General features: G+C 40.9%; 1 protein-coding gene across 7 annotated transcripts in view; it reads left to right on the top strand.

The window, feature by feature from the left end:
- The window catches only part of LOC140489493 (MOB kinase activator 3B), a 168,165-nt gene that overhangs the window by 7,747 nt on the left and 141,010 nt on the right, over positions 1-19,408 (top strand). The window contains exon 1 of one of the 7 annotated variants that reach the window (XM_072589022.1): positions 4,915-4,935. The exons of 4 other annotated variants lie outside the window; for them this stretch is intronic. The gene's annotated coding sequence lies outside the window, so the exon portion shown is untranslated. Of the gene's footprint in view, positions 1-4,914; positions 4,936-5,442; positions 5,578-9,819; positions 9,917-19,408 lie in introns of those variants that run through there. 2 more of the 7 variants (XM_072589021.1, XM_072589019.1) reach the window with 2 other exon arrangements.

Below are 19,408 nucleotides of genomic sequence, written 5' to 3'. Positions count from 1 at the left end.
TGCGAGTTTCTGTGGGAACGTTAACCCAGTCTGTCGCTTCGTATTATTGAGCTATTGCCCCTCCTCACCTTAGTGTTATGTAGAAACGTTACCTGAGTGCGAGCTATCATATTATATTTGATAGTCACCATGCGTTGATGTATAGTGACGGACAATTCAGACACTGGGACATCTCTGGATGTGGGGTCACTTGTCTTATTTTACAGCGAGGCGAAAGTGAGGACTGCAGATGCAGAGTGTGGTGCTGGAAAAGCACAGCAGGTCAGGCAGCATAGGAAGAGCAGAAGAATCGACATTTCGGGCAAAAACCCTTCATTAGGAATGGGGCTGAGAGCTTCGGGGGCGGTGAGATAAATGGGAGTGGAATGAGGCTTGGGGGAAGGTAGCTATAGCTGGGTGGAGGTGGGGTAATGGTGATAAGTTAGAAGGGAGGGTGGAAAGGATAGATGGGAAGGAAGATGGACAGGTAGGACAGGTCATGAGGGCAGTGCTGAGCTGGAAGGTTGGAACTGGGGTAAGTTGGAGGGAGGGGAAATGAGGAAACTAGTGAAATCCACATTGATGCCGTGGGGTTGGAGGGTCCCGAGGTGGAAGATGAAGCGTTCTTCGTCCAGGTGTTGGTTGGAAAGGGAGTAGTGATGGAGGAGGCCCAGGACCTGCATATTCTCGTCAGAGTGGGAGGGGGAGTTGAAGTGTTCGGCCACAGGGCAGTGGGGTTGATTGGTGCGGGTGTCCCGGAGATGTCCTCTGAAGCGCTCTGCAAGTAGGCGTCCTTTCTCCCCAATGTAGAACAGACTGCTTTGGGAGCAACAGATACAGTAAATGACATGTGTGGAAGTGTAGGTGAAACTTTCATTGATGTGGAAGGCTCATTTGGGGCCTTGGACGGAGGTGAGGGGGAGGTGTGGGCACAGGTTTTGCAGTTCCTGTGGTGGCAGGGGAAGGAACCGGAAGGGGAGAGTGGGTTGTTGGGGATGTGAACCTGATGAGATAGTTGTCAATGAGATGCGCTGGAGGGCATAAGCAACCATGTGGGAGGGGAAATGGCAGTCTTTAAAGAAGGAGGCCATCTGACGTGTTCTGTGGTGGAACTGGTCCTCCTGGGAGCAGATGCAGTGGAGGTGAAAGAATTGGGAATAAGGGATAGCTAGGAGTTACTAGACAGCAATCAGGAGAGAGCATTTTTGCAATATTTGGTTCTGCATTGTTTGATATTCCCTTCCAGAACTGCAATCTTCACTACAGAAAAGTACAAGGTAACAGACACACAGGAACATTACCACTTGCAAGTTCCTACCCAAGCTATGCACCATTCTAACATGGAACTACATTATTGTTCTTTCACTGTGTCTGGAGTCAAACTCCTGGACTCCCTTTGTAACAGCATTTGATTTGATTTATTGTCATGTGTGCCTAAGTACAATGAAAAGCTTTGTTTATGAGCAGTTCTGGCAGTTCATTGTAAGAAAGCTGTGGAGGTGCATGTGTTCCACTGGGGTGGACAAATTTAAAAATCACAACACCAGGTCATAGTTCACAGGTTTATTTGAAAGGACAAGCCAGACTTAAAGATTGAAGACTTAACAGCAATCTAAGTTTTTTTCAATACATCACCTCAGTTGTATGATATTTTGAGGTTTTACTAAAAATTCTGTGCCCTATGATTCTGCCCCACTTGCTACCTGATGAAGGAGCAGTGTGTCGAAAGCTTGTACTTTCAATAAACCTGTTGCACTATAATCTGATGCTGTATGATTTTTAACATAGCAAGGAAATACTGATCATAGGGTGAAAAAAAAACTGGGACAGAGGCCATACAGGTTACATAGCACAGGGCATGCGCTAGGCAAGATCAACATTAGCAATCAGCATTATTTGACAGTAGACAGTCCATTCATCAGTCTAACAGTGGCAAGGAAGAAGCTGTTCTTGAATCTGTTGGCGCATGTTCAAGCTTCTGCCTGATGGAAGAGTTTGTAAGAGAGCATTACTGGGGTGGGATGAGTGTTTAATGTTGGCATTCTATGGTACCAAACTGTATAAATGGCGTCCATGAATGGAAAGGTGGCTTCCATGATGGTCTGGGCTGTGCACACAAACGTTTGTAGTTTCTTATGGTCCTGATTAGTTACCATACCAGACTGTTATGTACCCAGAGAGTCAAAGTTGGTGAGGGTCCCTATGGACATGCCAAATTTCCTGAGCTGCCTGAGGAAGAAGAGGCATTGCTGCTCCTTCTCCACTGTCACATCTACAGTTGGTTCTGCTATAACGTGTGTTTCTTCAATGTGAGTTGGCTTTTATGCAATTGAATTTAGATCATTATTTATAGAATGCAAACTTTCCTCACCTTTATTGGTTATAATGCAATTCCGACCCAATTAGTTTAAATGATGTGGCTGTTGTGCAATTTTCTGATATTGTGAGATTGCACGAGAATGGAATTTGCGCATTAAATCAGAACGTGGAAGGTCCATGACAGGTTGTCGATTATTGTCACTCCTTGGAACTTGACACTCTCAACCCTATCAGCCTCAGCTCTGTTGCTGTAGATGGGATCATGTTATCCTCTATTCTTTCTGAAGTCAATGAGCAGTTCTTTAGTTTGGCCGATGATGAGAGAGGGGTTGTTATCACTGCACCATGTCACCAAGCCTTCTATCTCCTTTCTGTATCTGACATCATTGTTGTTTGACATCTGACCTACCAGGTGTTATCATCAGCAAACTTGTAGCTGGTGATCATTTGAAATTTGGCAACACAGTCATGGGTATACAGGGAGTACAATAGTGGGCTGAGAACATATCCTTGGGAGGCTCTGGTTGTTAAGTGTTATCGTAGAGAAGATGTACTTGCCTATCTTCACTAATTGTGCTCTGTAGGTCAGAAAGCTGAGGATCCAGGTGCAGAGGGTGGAGTCGAGATCTAGGTCTTAGAGTTTTGAGATCAGTTTGGAGGGAATATGTTGTTGAAGGCGGAGCTGTACTTGATAAGCAGGAGTCTGACGTAGGTGTCCTTGTTGTCCAGGTGATCCGGGATGAGTGCAGGGCTAGGGAAATGGTGTCCGCTGTGGACCTGCTACATTAGTAGACAAATTGTAGTGGATTGAGTCAGCTGGGAGACTAAAGTTGATGTGGGCCATGAACAACCACTCAAAGCCCTTCATGACAATGGAGTTCAGAGCCACTGGGTGGTAGTCCTTAAGGCATGTTGCATATATTTTCTTTGATATTGGGATGATGATGGTCATCTTGAAGTGGATGGGGACTACGGTTTGTAGGAGGGTGAGGTTGAAGATGTCAGTGAATACCTCCGCCAGTTGGTTCTCACAGAATCTATGTGCTCAGCCAGAAACTCTGTCCAGGCCTGCAGCTTTCCTTGGGTGCTGACAGTGAGCACTGGTGTGACTGGGGATGTTAGGGCAGGTGACACACTGCTGCTGGCATTCTGCTTGAACCGAGCACAGAAAGCATTGAGCTCATCAGGGAGGAATGTGTCTTTGTCCGCTATCTTGCTCTCTTTCATATTGTATCCTGTAATGTTGTTTAGGCCTTGCCTCAGACAGCGGGATCCTGTACAGTTGGTTTGGGTCTCTAACTTTGTCCGCTACTCCCTGTTGACATCCCTGATGGCTTTGTGGAGATCATATCTGGATTTTCTGTTCAGCTCTGGGTCATCTGACTTGAATGCTGCACACCTGGTCTTCAGTAGGGAATGTATTTCCAGGTTCATCCAAGGTTCCTGGTTGGAGAACACCCAGATTGACTTTGTGAGTGTCCCAACACAGTGGACTGCAGCAGTTCAAGAAGGCAGCTGGTTACCATCTCCTCAAGGCCAGTTAAGAATGTGCATTAAACCTGGCCCATCTCAGGAAAGAAGAACAATAATTGCAGAAGTCTTTGCCCCTTGAACCACTGGGGTTTTTTTTAGGATTGCATCAGAAAATTGCAGTTGGTTTCTAAATGGTTTTGTTTGAGGTGTATGTGTTATGGAGTAGGTTATTTAAGATCAGTTCCAGGGAAACTCTTCTCTCTGTTTGTCTTTTGCACTGCTCAAATGTTTAAAACACTAGTAAGCACGCAAGAGAGAGATGGAGAGGATGTGTCCTTTTTATATCCTGGCTGATCTTTCTCTGGCTTTCAGCTTCGAGTCAAATTTTGGGCACTTTTATTCTGCATATGCTCAGCTACTAGTTGCTTCAAACATACTGTCAGAAAACCCAGATGGCAGTGGCAACATTTTCATGGCCACATTACGAACATACAAGAAAGAGTTTGAATTTATAAAGCATCTTCCAAAGTGTGTCATATTAATGAGTAACTTTTCAAAGTGCAGTTACTATTGTATAATCAGTTGTAAGAGTTCATAAACTTAGAAGAAGATTCCTATGAAAGCAATTGGGTTGAAAAAAAAACATTTGATCTGTTTTTGTTGTGGTGGTTGAAATGATACTGGTAGCATCCCCAGCTGTACTTGGAATAGTGCCATGGGATATTTTCTTAATATCTCATCCAAACAATGGCACCACTCTCTTTCTCAGTGGTGCATTGCAATGGTTAGATTATGTGATTAAAAGCTTGGATCAGTGCTTGAACTATCACTTTCTGATTTAAAGGCAAGACGTGACCGATTCAGCAAAGCTGACATTTGTAGCTTATTTTATTTTTCACCCCATCAACCATAAAGTAATTTTAATATTTTCATGGTTGACATTTTTAATTAAAAATGAGTCTAATATGGTTCAGTGGAAAACCATACTTAACTTCGTATTTCAGTTCATGCTACTAGCTGAAGTCAGCTTGTGTAGCAGAGGGGTCAGCACTAATGGCTTAATGTGCCTGTGGCTTAACAAGGAGGCTTACTATGCGGCTGGGTGCACAGAAATCTGAAAGAATGTTGCTTTCTGACTGCCTTCTGATGACCACTCTGCAACTGGTATGTGTATAGTCTTAGCTGCTGATCATTTCATGTGTCCATTAGGTTATACCCCAACATGAATCACTCCTTTTGAGATGGGGGAGGAAGAGAGACAGGAGAAAAACAGAAATTAAACTAATTTAAAAATTACTTAGATAGTCAAGGGACATCAGAATGTTATAATTATATCACTATTTCCATTCTTGAAAGACATTTTACAATGGCTGATATTAGCGATGTGATAACAGGACGTTGAGAAAATGTTAACATGATTGGGACAGCTTGACAATATAAAGTTAGGTGGCAGAGTCGGTAGTAATAAGGATGTAAATATGCTGCAAGGGAATATCTTTATATTCACTCAAGATGTTCACAAACTGGTTTAGCAGACATTGCCCTTCCCCAGTTCCCCTTGAAAAGGTAGTGGTGAACTGTGTTTTTGAATTGCTGCAGCCTTTGAAGCTGCAGGCTAATGAACACCCACCGTGCTGGAAGGAAGGAGTTCAGGATTTTGACCCAGTGACACTCAAGGAACAGCAATGGGTTTCCAAGTCAGGAGTGAGAGATTTGGAGTGGAACTTGCAAATGGTTATTTTTTCCCTTGTATCTGCTCCTCTTAATGATTTTCATTATTTCCAAATGATAGTGGTTATGGTCATGGTAAGTGCTGTTTAAGGAGATTTAGTCAGTTTCTAAAGTGTACCTTATAGTTGGTGCACACTGCTGCTATGGCGCATTGATGGTGGAGGGAGTGAGGAAGTATTTGTTGATGTTGTGCAAATTAAGTGAACTGCTTTCTTCTGGAGGGTGCCAAGCATTTTGGGTATCATTGGAGCTGCATTCATCAAGAAAAGTGGAGAAAATCCCATGACACTCCTGACTTGTGCTTTATAGATGGTGGACGGACTATGGAGTGTCAATAAATGAGTTACGCAATGAGTTCCTAGCCTTTTACCAGCTCCTACAGCTACAGTGTTCATATGTCTAGTCCAGTTCAGGTTCTGGTCAATGATATTGATAGTGGGAGATTCAGAGATGCTAACTCCATTAAATTTCAAAGGATGGTCGTTAGATTCTCTTGTTCGAGATGGTCATTGTCTAGCACTTGTGTGGCACAAATGTTGCTTGCCACTCATCAACCAAACCCTGGATATTGTCCAAATTTTGCTCCATTTGGAAATGTTTGGGCATAGGACTCTAGCTTGAGGAACTCCTCCATGATGTCCTGGACCACTGACCTCCAACTTGATCAGTAGTGATGCTGTAGAGCCACATTTGGTGACGACATTGAATTCCACACCCAGCATGAATTCTGCACCCTCACAACTCTCAGTGCTTCCACCAAGTGGCACTCAATATGGAGAAGTACTGATTCATCAGCCAATTTGGAAGTTGGGAGTGGATTTTTCTTTGCCCACTGATTTGACCTGACACCTTGAAACTTCATGGGGTCCAGATTCAATGTTGAAGCCTCCCAATGTAATTTGCATCTGATTGTATCACCATTATCTCTGCTGGATCTGTTATGCGGGTGGGACCCAGGAATGGCATTGATGGTGCCTGTGACAGTGTCTGTAAGGTACAAATGTGTGAGTGTGATTATGTCAGGCTGTTACTTAACAATTCTGTGAAATGGCTGTCTCAATTTTGAGAACTAAGCCTCAGATGTTGGCAAGAAGGATTATGCAGGGTTCACAAGACTGAGTTTGCTGTTGTTGTTTCTGGTATCTCAGTTGACAATGGGTGGTCAATCGCTTTTCAGAGAGTTGTGGATACTCAGTCATTGATACATTCAAGACAGTGAATTATAGCATTTAGAATACTAAGAGAATCAAAGGCTTATCAGGATAATGTGAGGAGGTGTTTAATTAGATCAGCAGGTTCAAAACCCACATGACCTACTCCAGCTTGATTTGTTGTTATTATCATCAATCTTTTAAATATTATGTAACAAATAATATGAAAGGATGTGATTAATTCCATTACTCACAGAACTGTAACTGTATATGCATGACATGTGATAAACTAGTGATTTAAACTGAAATCGAATTTGACCCAGAAAGAAATAAGCACTATTGTGATTTTCCTATAACCACAAAAGCTATCATTTTTCAAAAGTGTCTAGCCAGTATTAGAGTTCTATGTGTATTTCTCCAGGTCACTACGTTACTTCAGAGTCAGAAACAGTTGAAAAATTTGCAAAAAAATGTTTAAAAAGTACCATCATATTTTGGGAGATTTTTCCTAAATCCTTCTATGATATTGAAAAATGTGTTTACTGAATCTTTGTGGTATTGTAATGATTAACAAACCCATTAACAACATTTTCAGTAGCAATATTTGTTGCCATTTTGTTTTGATTTTCTTTGAAGGTTTTAGTTTAACTATATTTTTTCTCTTGTTTCTGTTTTTGGATGGCAGCTTTTCATCATCCTACCATCGATACATCCTTTAGCGAAGTATTTCACTTCTTTTCATGTCCCGTTACTCCTGCCTGTCAAACATTTTTGACATTTACACTCCCCTCTTTCCCAATTGCCTACTTTTTATCTTGTTCTTTTTCCTTCCCTTCCCCAACCTATTTCATTTGCTTAAAACCTGCCTCATCTCGAATGTGTTCCAACTCTGGTGAAGGGGCTGGAACTTGAAACAATAACTCTCTTTTTCACTCTTTCCACAGAGGGTACCAGATCTGCTGAATATTTCCAGCATTTTCTGTTTTGATTTCAGATTTCCAGCATCTGCAATATTTTGCTTTCCTCTCTTTAATGTTTGCATTAATTTCAATTGAAGCAGCAGAGCTTTAAGTGTGCATTTATGCGAGACTGTGGTTCAGCTTCCAGACAGACAGAATTACATTTACATTAACTGGCTTGAATTATTGTGCTTGTCCTGGAGTTAACTTTTGCTTGCTCAGAGACAAATGGAAACAGCCCTCTTTAAAACACTTAACAATGTCCATGTTTCTAGGAAGGAGCTTTAGATGTTCTCAGTGCAGATAGAATATGCTTGTGTTTAATAGACTGCTGTGCAGTTTGTAAACCAAGTCCAAAATCACATTAGCTTTACACTCCATGTGATACCAAATAAATCTCAAGTTGCTGCCACTAGGCCCTGGCTCCCAAATTACATTATTGTTTCAAAGTTGGTGTAAATCCAAAATCATTTTGTACCAACACTGGTCATGTAGTGTTAACTACAGAAATTTTAATTATTAAATATTATGTGATTTCATGATTGAATATGACCTGTACAGCCAGGAAGCAAAACCAGACAAAAGACGCGATTCAAATCATCAGTTTATATTGTGAATAGCTGGAATCTAGGCACTGATCCATGTGGTATTCCCCTTGAAACTACCTTCCACTCTGAGAGCAACCTATTTATTCCTGCTCTCTGTTTCTTGTCTGCTAACCAGTTCTGCATCCATGCCAATATATTACCACTAGTCCAATATACTTTGAATTTGACATCCTCCAACCTGCTAGGATTGTTCCAGAATTTACAGAATTTTGAAAGATGATAATAAACGCATCCAATATTTCCATCGCCACTTCTTTTAGTGCCCTGACATATTCATTACCAGGACTTTATCAGTTTTCAATCCCTTAAATTTCTTGAGCACTTTTTTTAGTAATAATTTTAATTTTATTCCTCTTTCCCAAAAAGACTCTTGCTTTAAGAGAATCTTGCTTCAAAAGACTGGCACCTCTGGCAATTTATTTGCATTTTCTTCAGAGAAGACAGAACAAAAATTGTTTAATTGCTCTGCCGTCTCTTTGTGCTCCCTTCTCAGATGTAAGAGGCATACATTTTTCAGAAGTCAGGCAATGGACATGAGTAGAAATCAGGCGCCCATTTCCTTCCATTCTGATATTCCCCTCCCTGAGGGAAGTACAGCCACTAACTTGAACTTGCTGAGCAAAAGAACAGAAACACACCTCTTTGATTAAACAAGCGATAATGCAAAAAACTTGAAACTGCCCTTAGCCCATCTCCCCCTCGGCACTGAGCTCAAATTAGGGCCATGATGTGGAGGTGGCTTTCTCAAGTGGGGAGAAAAAGTTGAAATTTTAGAGCAATCTGAATTGGTGATCTTGGTTTTTCACCTTTTAATTTTTCCTTCGGATTGTTTCAGTTTTAAAATTGCATGAGCTAATTTAGATTTTGGGAAGTCAGAAGCAGCAGGTGTATTGCCTTTTGAAGAGGTTGGCAGGTTGTTAATCATCCCCGTTCTGAGAACAGAGGAAGGAGACTGATAGTCTGTAGAATTTGGCCAGGAGCCATTGTGAATAAAGATTTTTTTGATGGCTTTTGTGATATCTCCTTATTGATCTGATGGATGAGGCATGAAAATTTTGTAAACTACTATTGTAGCTGAGGGCAGTGATGGTCAAAAGAATGAGGTTCTGAAATTATAGGGAGCTTGCTGATCCATGTCATGAAATGTATCTTTCTTTCATGAATGTGTAATAAAAGTCACTTCTGTAACCTGAGGTGAAAGATGATGCGGCAGCCTCAAAGACATTGCAATGTGTTTGACTCCACCTCTGGGCTACACTGACCTGTGGAGGAAGAATGCATAAATTTTCCTGGCTTAAAGCAGATGATAGCTGTTGTAGTTTCATTTTTTGGTTGTAAATCAAATACAATTGCATTGTCACATTTTGCTGTGATGTGTTCTGAAGTGTCTTTTGAAACCTTCATTCATTTTGTTAGATTCTTAGTAGTGGTGAATTATTATAGAGCTAAAGATATTTCAGTACCTGTTTACAAAGAATGCATTGAGAGTCAGTTGTAACTTGATACCTCTAAGTCACAAGACTCTGGGTTCAAGTCCTAGTCCAAGACATGAGCACAAAAATCAGGCTGACACGTTTATGCAGTACAGAGGAAGTTTTGCATTGTTGGGGAATTGTCTTTTCGCGATGTTAAACTGAGGTCCTATCTATTGGATGGATGGTGAAAGGTCTCAAGGCACAATTTTGAAGAAGTGCAGGTGAAGTTATCCTTGGTGTACTGACTAGTGTTGTCTGAAAACTATCTGAGTAACCAAATTAGCTACCAAAATTAGTAACCAAAATGTTTCCTATGTTACAGCAGTGACTACATATCAAAAGTAGATAATTTGCTGCAAAGTAATTTGGGATGTCTAGTGCTTGTGAAAGATGCTATATAGATGCATATCTTTTTTCTATAATGATCTCACAACCATATGAAAATGAATAGAAAAGACTGACTGGTCCAAGCATTCTGTTCCACATCTTTGGTGCTTTATGCATCATAATACATACATTCGTCATTTGCGTGCAGCCGTGGAATTCCCTGGGAAAGGCAAATAAACTAGATGTTAAAAGTCCAGGACAACTTGGGAGAGAAGGAACACAGAAATTCTTCTCTGACCCCCTTAACAGATCAAAACATGACCACCTGGTTCTGAATTCACTGCAGAGTGGATCTCTGCTCCAGATCAAAACAGCTCTCTTATTTGAAGAAATCCAGGGAATCAGCATACATCACTCAATGCAGCAGCCTGTATCAGAGACCCACTGTCTTCTAGGAAGTGAAGACTTTCCCAAAAGCCAAACTAGTTCCACTCTCTCATAACTATGACCAGTCATATTATGACATGTGACTCCTGGTCCTTCGAAACCAATTTAGTTGACATAATTGCACTACATAAACAAAGTCTAATGCATACATAATGAAGGTGTAACTGTGACAGAGTAGGCAGTGCTCCCACCTCTGAGTCAAATTGTGGGTTCTAGTCCCACTGGAGAGACTTGAGCGCAAAATTAAAGATGACATTCAGTTGCAATATTGAGGGATGGGGTACCTGTCATTTGGAAGAGATATTAAATTGAAGTCTCATTTGCCCTCTGTGGCATATCTAAGAGATCCCATGGCTCTATTTCATAGAAGTGGGCAGCACGGTGGCACAGTGGGCGGCACGGTGGCACAGTGTTTAGCACTGCTGCCTCACAGCACCAGAGACCCGGGTTCAATTCCCGCCTCAGGTGACTGACTGTGTGGAGTTTGCACATTCTCCCTGTGTCTGCGTGGGTTTCCTCCGGGTGCTCTGGTTTCCTCCCACAGTTCAAAGACGTGCAGGTCAGGTGAATTGGCCATGCTAAATTGCCCTAGTGTTAGGTGGAGGGGTAAATGTAGGGGAATGGGTCTGGGTGCGTTGCGCTTCGGCAGGTCGGTGTGGACTTGTTGGGCCGAAGGGCCTGTTTCCACACTGTAAGTAATCTAATCTAATCTAAAAAGTGTACTGAGTTCTCCCCAGGGCTAAAACAAATGATCTGGTCATTATCACATTACTGTTTGTACAATGATAAAATAATCAAATCATTAGGAGCAATTTCTTTAAAAGTTGTCCCTAATGTAAGATATAGAAAGTACAGTTTATATTGCAGCACTAAATGATAGGCGTTGCAATTTAGTTGAGAAAAAAAACTTTATGAATTATATTTGTCCATTGCTGGTTGGCATTCAAGCAGATCTTTCTGTTAATGCTTTTAATTTAAACAATTTGCTAATAGATTTATAGCATGGAAATCAGTAGGTGATTCAATTTTCTTTTAAGACCATAATTACTATTGCACTAATCTTCAAGTTAAGGCAATGCTAGAATAAATTTCTAGCAATGGATCCTGTTGGAAGATCCAATAGAAAATGTTAACATTTGGTTGCAATACCTGTTATACCCATGATAGGGGTATACATTGTTAAATGCCATGTACCATTAGCTGCTATAAAAATAGGTGATAATACACCGAGATGTAACGTTCTTAAAACAGATAAAGTTTGAAGGCAGCTGGAGGCTCATCCTGTGATGCGCTATGTTGCAAATAATTTCTTGCAACAGCTACGTTGCAAGTTAGCAAAAGTTAGCAAATAAGCATTAAAGGTGCATTTAACATCAATAACTGAAAGTTGGTGTAACAAGCTCACACAAGCAGAAATTCAACATTGCAGTTCTACATCACTGCCAAGTGACAGAGCAGCAGCTGCTTGTTACAAAGATGTTGCTGTTGTACATTGACATGGCAGAAACAAACTTCTGGGCGTTGCCTTCAATACAAGTGTTGCATTGAGGGAAAAATAACAAATCATATCAGCTGATGTTGGTTCCAATGTAGACTTTATAGCTGTAGAGCAGGGACTATGAAGGCTATTCCTGATCAATGTAGTATGTAATTATTTGTTCTTTGTATGGATACTACTAAGGATAGTGGACCTGAGATTTTACAATGAGTGTATAAATAAAAATGAAAATTATCAGCTGCACAAGCTAAGTAAACTAGCTGTTCATTACATTCAGTGCACTGCAATTACTAATAGACAAGTCACTGTAAAACTTTGTATCTCTCCATAGATGCCACCTGATTTGCTGGGAATTTCCAGCATTTCTGTTTCTATTTATCTTAACTGTATATCGAATCTGCATTTACAGGACTTTACAGAACTTTCTTCATATATTGGAAGCTGTTTAGCACTTGTCAGGTTTGGTCTAGAAAACGGATAGAATGGAGCGAAAGAATATAGAGGAAGAAACCATCCAGCCCATTATGTCAGCAGAAGCTAAATAAACCAGCTGTTCGTTCTAGTCCCACTTAGCAGCATCTGGTATGTAACCATGGAAGTTGCAGCATTTCAGATGCAAATCTAGATTCATTTTAAATGAGTTGAAAGTTTTTATCTCAACTACTAAACTGAGCAGGGATCCCCAGGCACCCACCTGCCTCTGAGTGAAAAGGGTTTTCCTCTTGTGCCTTAAATCTTTCTAGGAGAAAGTGAGGACTGCAGATGCTGGAGATCAGAGCTGAAAATGTGTTGCTGGAAAAGCGCAGCAGGTCAGGCAGCATCCAAGGAGCAGGAGAATCGACGTTTCGGGCATGAGCCCTTCTTCAGGAATCCTGAAGAAGGGCTCATGCCCGAAACGTCGATTCTCCTGCTCCTTGGATGCTGCCTGACCTGCTGCGCTTTTCCAGCAACACATTTTCACCTTTAATCTTTCTACCAATCGCCTTAAATATATGTCCCTGATCTTTCAGCTAGGGGAAACAAGCCTTCCCTATCCACTCTATCCAAGCCCCTCATTACTTTATACACTTCAATTAAGTCCTGTGTTTTAAGGAAAACAAATTCAGCCAAATCGAATCTTGTCCTCACAGCTGTAGTTTTCGAGCTCTGGCAATACTCTTGTAAATCTCCTGTAGGTACTTTGTAATCAAGCTGCTCAGAGATGTTATTATATGTCTCTATTTCAGGTGGAACTTAAAGCCAGGACTCCTGGTGCACAGGTAGGGATACCACTATTGCACCACAAGAGCCCAAATCTTCTCTGTACTATCTCTACAGCAATTATAATATTCCTGGGATTTGACCTGTGCTCTGCACAAGGCTCCAGCAGCAGGCTAACCTGTGTCGCATATAGTTCACATTACAATCCCACTATTGTATTTAGTTTCTCACCCAATGAAGGAAAGTGTGTCATATGCCTCCTTTACTAAGGGTAAAGTCACCAGAATGATCCCAGGAATGAAGGGCAAATCTTATGAGAAAGTGATTGAGGATTCTGGGTCTGTACTCAATGGAGTTTGGGAGAATGAGGGGGAATCTCATTGATACTTACAGAATACTGAGCGGCCTGGATAGAATGAATGTGGAGAAGATGTTTCCACCAGAAGGACAGACCAGAACCTGAAGACATAGCCTCAGCATAAAGGGATGACCCTTTGGAACTGAGATCAGGGTTTAGGGAAATGCCCAGGCACAGTTCAGCCTTTGGCACGATGTCTTTGGGCTTGTTTACTATGTATAACTGATGTAAATAGAATTGACATAGCCTTAAAATACGAAAATGTTGGAAAATAGAATTAGACCTGGAATTTCATGTTTTGACCAGTATTGACATTAGGACCAGAGTGGCCTCCTCATGTGCCCTTGACCTCTTGACACTTCCTGAATGTTTCAGATATTGGTGTAGGAGGACGGAATGAGAGGGCTGGTGATGTTGTGTGCATGGGCCACAATAGGTGATTTCATCACACACTAATGTTGTGACATTATCTGTGCATATAAAGATGTATACTGGCAAGACAGGCCTTGTTACACCCGACTGACTTCATGGAAGGCATGAGACCATAAGGCCATAACAAATCAGAGCAGAATTAGGCCATTGAGTCAGCTTTGCCATTGAGTCTGCTGTGCCAGTCAGTCATGCCTGATATATTTTTCAAATCCGTTCTCCTGCTTTTTCCCTGTAACCGTTGATTTCTTTACTGATCTAGAACCTATCTATCTCTGTCTTAAATATACTCAATAACTTGGCGTCCACAGTACTCTGCAGCAATGATATCCACAGATTAACCAGCCCCTGGCTGAAGACATTTCTCCTCATTTCAGTTCTAAAAGGTCATCCTTTCACTCTGATGCTGTGTCCTTGGGCCCTTGTCTCTCCTACTAGTGGAACCTTTTTAATTTAAGCAGTTCCAGCTACCCCACACTATTCCGATTTCGAGCGCAAAAAGAACATTATCCTCCATTATAACTGATCTTTTGTCATCTTCCCATCAAAATAAGGTGTTTCCCAAAGTAGGACAGAGATGAAGAGGAATTTCTTCTCTCAGATGGTCGCAAATTTTTGATCTACAAGGAAGTCAAGGATCATGGGAGACAAGCAGGAGGCCGCAAGAACACAGCAAGATCATGAGAGGCAGACAGGAGGGCGGAGTTGAAGCCACAATCAGATCAGTAGTGATCTTATTGAATGTCAGGCCAGGCTCGATGGTCCAAGTAGCCTCTATTATGTCTGTGGATCATTAGAATGAGGTGGACTGCCACCTTTAGCTCCCACCTCTGGGTCATCTGATCCACTCTCTTAAAGAGGTAACACACACCTACTACATATATAACAGCCTCCTTTGTTCCTATTTGAATGTGTACTGAAAGGCACTCAAGGGTACCCTATTCCCACGAACTAATGGAAGAAACATTGGAACACAGTTTTAAAAAGATTTGCTTTTATGTGGTATTTTCATGACCTCAGGTCATTGCCCATAACAGCTGTTAATGTGCTGCACTTTAATTACTGTTTCTCCCTCTCCTACCTCCCTACTCCTTACTGTGCTTTGAAAACTGTCTCTCTTGTGTTCTCAACTCCTCAGTTCATTTATTCACCAAACTCAAACTTGGCTTGACCTGTGTCCTGCACTTAGCTTATGAATCCCTAAGTTCAGTTATATTATAGTAAAGTATAACTATTTAGGCCAAATGCTTGTTGGTTTGCATTTGATTTTACAGTTGAGAGAAGCATTGAGTGGGTGAAATATTTTTACTTTATCCAGTAGCTACTTTAACTTCTTGGTATTCTACAGTTTTAATACATACTGCTGTGTTTAACAGCTCACACGAATGAATGATTGATTACATTTTCCGTGAGTAATGGTGTGGTATATTTATCCAACAAGTCGATCCAACAAAAGTCTTGAATCTAATCTGGCACATCCACAGCTTCTGAAAATATTTCATTGTGCTGGAGATGGGAAGTATATTTAAGTCCAAGAAATAAGAGATGCTGGTAATTCTATTATGTAAAGCTATTTAAAAATAAGTTTTAGTAGAATTTCGTTTTAATATTTTAAGGTGAATGCTTGTGGCTATTCAACCAATCAAAGGCAACTGTCTGGTATCTCAATGCAATGTGCCTTATTTTGTTGTCTTTCTGAGCTGTCGCATATTTCATTCTTTCATGATACTTAGTTAGTGAATACTATGGCAGTTCAAATAATGGAATCAATAGTTACTTTTCATGCTTCATTTTTATTTTATTTTGTTGCTCAAACAAATTTATTTTGAAGGGCTACCAGTAAACTGTGGTTGACTAGCTTTCTATTCAACCCAGCAAGTTTGCATCTGCATTGTCTTGTTTCAAGCACCTCTTCTAATCTGACTATGGATTCTCCATCAATTATAGTTGTGGTAAAAAGCTATTTTTTGTGTCAAGGCATTTTTCAGTAACCTTCTTTTAAAAATCACAGCTCTTGATTCACTGTGTTCTTTAAAGTGCTTGGTAACTTCATCTGTTCATAAATTCCTAATCAATAATTGAAGTAAAACTAACTGGGTTATAATTTTCTGCTTTGTCCTTGTTTCTCTATACTTTTTGAAGGTAGTGTCACATTTGCAACTTTTCATTTCCCTGACACAGTTCTCCGAGTGATTTACTGTGAGCTTGTATAATTCTTCTGCAATTCACTTTGCAAACTTCTTCAGTGTAAACAATCTGGTCTTTGTGACCAGGCTACTTTAATTTTCAGTATCTTCTTTTTACAGTTTTTTATTCAATAGTAACCTTTTCTATTTCTAGCTCTGGTAATTTTTCAACTCCATGTCTATTTTTACTGCATTATTTCTTAAAAGTTTAAAAAGTAAACTTTTTTTTACAAAATTTAACAATATGACATTAATGTGGGGTTAAAACTACCTGAATTTTACATTTTTGAGGAGGCTTTTTTTAATCTGTTGAGCAAATCTAAAATATTTTTCCATTTTATTCATTAGAGTCCCTGCCAAGAGTTTTTGCATTTAAGCCAAGCTGTCTTTTTTCAAGCCTTGAAAGTGTACCAATCTGCCTGTCAGCTACTGAATTACTTTTCATTGTGCAAAATGTTAAGCCAGTTAAAGAACTCTGCAAGTGCATATACTGGATAATTTAACTTTAGCAGTATTCTTTGTTGCTGTTTTGGTGTTCTATGTTTGTTGGAGGGTTTCTATCCACTAAGCATGGCCAATCATCACAGACCCGTCTCAGTAATTATCTGCTCTGCCCCTGTGGTGCCCTTCCCATCACATCCAATGCTCCTATTTCCAATAGGCAGAAGTACTGACCACTGCCAAGATATCATGGGATTTCCCTGAATCCCTGATGCTGGTGCCATCCTTGACCCCCAGCCATGCACTGGTCAATCCTGGCAGTCCAGAATTGCCCTTCACCATCAGTGTAGTAGCCAGCAGCTGCAAATCAACATTCTGGTTAATCCAAGATGGAGGATGGGAAAACTTTCTGGCTGTAACGGGTTGCTCATTTTTCTGTTAGGTATTTGAGGTGTTGGAGGTGACTTCCTTGAATTCCAGGAGCAGCAATGACTGTTTTATCTGCTGTTGCATTGTTTTGGAACTTTGGAGAAAAAAAAGTCAAAACAATGGCACTTTTAAAAGGGAGAAGGACAGACAAAGGCAGCACAAGGTCAGGTCAGTACAGGAGAGAGAGAGAGAGAAACCCACATTGCTAACTGACACAGAAGTGAACCTACACAGTTACTGTCTTTGCTGTTGAATTCATGTATCGCTGGACATCGGAGTGCTTCCAGGAAAATTAACAAACAGTGAAATTCACTGATCTTCAGGGAACCTGTTTGGCTCAGGTCACAGCACAGAAACAGATAAGTGAATAATTTTAAGTATAGTCTTGCTGTAAATCTACAATAGTGAGTAGAGTTTTTCTTGATTATATGTTTTATTAAGGTATGTCTCTTGACTAAACATAAAAATATAAGCCATAAGTATTAAGTTAGCCTGGAGCAGTGTTTTGCAGAGGAATAAGGCAGTGCTATTTTCTGTGTCTGTAGAATGAACAAAGCAAAAATGGCCCTTGGTAGAGTGATTTGCTCTTCTTGTTGGATGTGGGAGTTTAGGGAGAGTTTAAGTGTTACTGAGGATTATATCTGCAATAAATGCCATTGGTTGCAAATCCTATCAGATCAAATGGATCAGTTGGAGCAACAGTTAGAGACAATGGGGAATTTACAAGAGCAAGAGGGTGTGATGGATGGCAGTTATAGGAAGGCAGATACAGTCACATAGATGGGTTAACTCCAGGAAAGGTAAGAGAGGTAGGCACGTATTGCAGGAGTGGGTGGCTATATGGGGCTATCCCCATTTCAAACAAGTCTGTTGTTTTATAAAATGTCGGGGTGATGGATTCTTAGGGAATGTAGCATGAACAGCCAAGTTTCTGATATCAAGATTGACTCTAATGTAATGAGAGGTACATCGGATTCCAAGCAATCAGTTGTGATAGGAGACTCTCACAGACTGTGGCCAGCAGTGAAAAATCAGAATGGTGTGTTGCTGCCCTGGTGCCAGGATTAAGGATGTCTCAGACAGGGTGCAGAATGTTCTCAACGGGGAGAGGGCCCAGTAGGAGGTCATGGTACACATTGGAATCAGTGACATAGGAAGAGAAAAGAGTGAGATTCTGAAGGGAGAATATAGAGAAAGTTAGGCAGGAATTTAAAAAGGTGGTCCTCAAGTGTAGTAATATCTGGATTACACCTGGTGCTACGAGCCAGTGAGAGCAGGAAAAGGATGATAGAGCAGATGAATGCATGGCTGAGGAACTGGTGTATGGGAGAAGGATTCACATTTTTGGATGATTGGAAGCTGTTTTGCATAGAAGTGGCCTGTACAAGAAGGACAGATTGCACCTGAATTGGATGGGAACAAATATACTAGCAGGGAGATTTGCTAGAGCTGCTCAGGAGGATTTAAACTAGTAAAGTGTGTGTGTGTGTGTGGGCGGTGGGGAGGTGAAACCCAGGGAGATAGTGAGGAAAGTGATCAATCTGAGACTGGTACAGTTGAGAAAAGAAGCGAGTCAAACAGTCAGGTCAGGCAAGAACAAAGCAGAGAACAAGGTAGGACTAATAAATTAAACTGCATTTATTTCAATGCAAGAGGCCGAACAGGGAAGGCAGACAAACTCAGGGCATGGTTAGGAACATGGGACTTGGGATATCATAGCAATTACAGAAACATGGCTCAGGGATGGGCAGGACTAGCAGCTTAATGTTCCAGGATACAAATGCTACAGGAAGGATAGAAAGGGAGGCAAGAGAGGAGGGGGAGTGGCATTTTTGATAAGAGATAGCATTACAGGTGTACTGAGGGCGGATATTCCTGGAAATACATCCAGGGAAGTTATTTGGGTGGAACTGAGAAATAAGAAAGGGATGATCACCTTATTGGGATTGTATTATAGACCCCCTAATAGTCAGAGGGAAATCGAGAAACAAACTTGTAAGGAGATCTCAGCCACCTGTAAGAATAGTAGGGTGGTTATAGTGGGGGATTTTAACTTTCCAAACATAGATTGGGACTGCCATAGTGTAAAAGGTTTAGATAGAGAGGAATTTGTTAAGTGTTTACAAGAAAATTTTCTGATTCAGTATGTGGATGTACCTACTAGAGAAGGTTCAAAACCTGACCTGCTCTTGGGAAATAAGGCAAGGCAGGTGACTCGTGTCAGTGGGGGAGCACTTTGGGGCCAGTGACCATAATTCCATTAATTTTAATATAGTAATGGAAAAGGATAGACCAGATCTAAAAGTTAAAGTTCTAAATTAGAGGAAGGCTAATTTTGACAGTATTGGGCAAGAACTTTCAAAAGCTGATTGGAGACAGATTTTCGCAGGTGAAGGGA

Source organism: Chiloscyllium punctatum, chromosome 2, assembly GCF_047496795.1.
Source record: "Chiloscyllium punctatum isolate Juve2018m chromosome 2, sChiPun1.3, whole genome shotgun sequence".
In the NCBI taxonomy this organism is placed as follows: domain Eukaryota; kingdom Metazoa; phylum Chordata; class Chondrichthyes; order Orectolobiformes; family Hemiscylliidae; genus Chiloscyllium; species Chiloscyllium punctatum.
This window is presented reverse-complemented; position numbering and strand designations above follow the sequence as displayed.